Raw genomic sequence first — 1,594 nt, forward strand, 5'->3', positions numbered from 1 at the left:
CGCCCGCCGCCGCCGCCCTCCGGGCCCTCCTCCACCGCCGGCGACCGCCACCGCCGGTCCCTGCCCCGCCGCCGTCGGGCTCGGGCTCGAGCTCGGGAGCCGGCCCAGATCCGATCGAGGGTACTGCCCCGTTGACTTTCTCTCGCCCTAATATTTTCTAAGTCCCAGATTTTTCTCAGCATATGCTCCTGTTCCCGATGCGATAACTTTGTGCATGTAGCTCCGATTCGCGTGTACAATATGTCAAAATGTTCGTCTCGTGATGGTTTTCATTTTGTTCAATTGCACCATTTTCATTAGAGGTCATCTTGATACCCAAATCTTCGTTGGAAGAGGGCTAGTTGCTGTTAATCTCTGGTTCTTATCAGAACTTGGAGATTCGTCATTTTTGTATCATTTAATCTGTGCATCTTATGAGCATGAGCTCTACATGTGTTTTGAAGTATGCCATGCCATCTTTCCAGTGGTATAGTCCATGTATTTTTGTGATCTTTGTGATGACTAGCACAAGCATGCAAAGTAGGCCCCGTAATATTTCTGATTTCAGGGACTTAGTGATTTCTCTAAGTCCTTGTCTGTTGTAATTTTGTTGCCATGTAAACTTGATGATAGAGGGAGATCCATGCATAGTTTGGAGATGTTCAGTAAGGATGTTTTGTAGCTATAGTTGTAATTGATCCATTCCTGCAATTGTTTGCAATTTTAGAGTACCATAGCATGACTCAATCTTGCTCTACGTTTGCTATAAAATATTTCTGGCAGATTCTTAACATGACATGCATTTTTGCCAAGCTTATTGTAGTTGATCCATACATGCCATGTAATTGTTCTTGCCGTGGATAGCTTCTTAAACATGCCATCTTGCTGTAGGTATGCTTGGTTTGTCATGCATTGCTCTGTAGTGAGTGCATCAAGCTCACAAAGAGGCCTACATATTAACATTTCTGCCATGCTCTGTTTTCTGTCAAGTCTGAAACCTGATAACGAAACTTGCTATGTTTACATGCTTGCCATCATATCCTCTGGTCCTTTTTGGCTTATGGTCAGTAAGGGACTTTTGTCATGTGCATTTAGTATAACACTACCATGCCTTGTTTTGCTATGTTAAGTTTCTGTAGCATATTGATTTCGTGCTCTGAACATTGCTACCTGATGCTGATTTCTGCCATGTCCAGTTTTTCACTAAGTCTGTGAACCTGTAATCTTTTGCACTTTTGCCATGCTTGTTTGAGCTGGATATGTTGTGAACTAGCAGTAGCTCAGTGTTCATCTTTTGTCAAGCATCTCCTGTAGATTACTTCCATGTGCTTTTTTGCTACGTTGGGATGCTGTAGTATTGTTACTTGTTGTATTTTAAGTGCTATCTTGCTGTTTATCGCAGATTCGTGTCATTCTTGTTTTGCTTGTCATTTGCAAACCGTGCATCCGATTCCGGTGATCTTTATATCGATTTCGACCGAAATCATCTCATCTTTCCAGTGGCATGCTTGGTTTGCCAAGTTACTGCCATGTTCATCATTTCCCTTCCGGAGCACGCATATGCATCGCATATCATATCTTGCATATCACACATGTTTTGCATCATGTTGCTTGC

The sequence above is a fragment of the Triticum aestivum genome, chromosome 4D (genome assembly GCF_018294505.1).
Source record: "Triticum aestivum cultivar Chinese Spring chromosome 4D, IWGSC CS RefSeq v2.1, whole genome shotgun sequence".
Classification (NCBI taxonomy): domain Eukaryota; kingdom Viridiplantae; phylum Streptophyta; class Magnoliopsida; order Poales; family Poaceae; genus Triticum; species Triticum aestivum.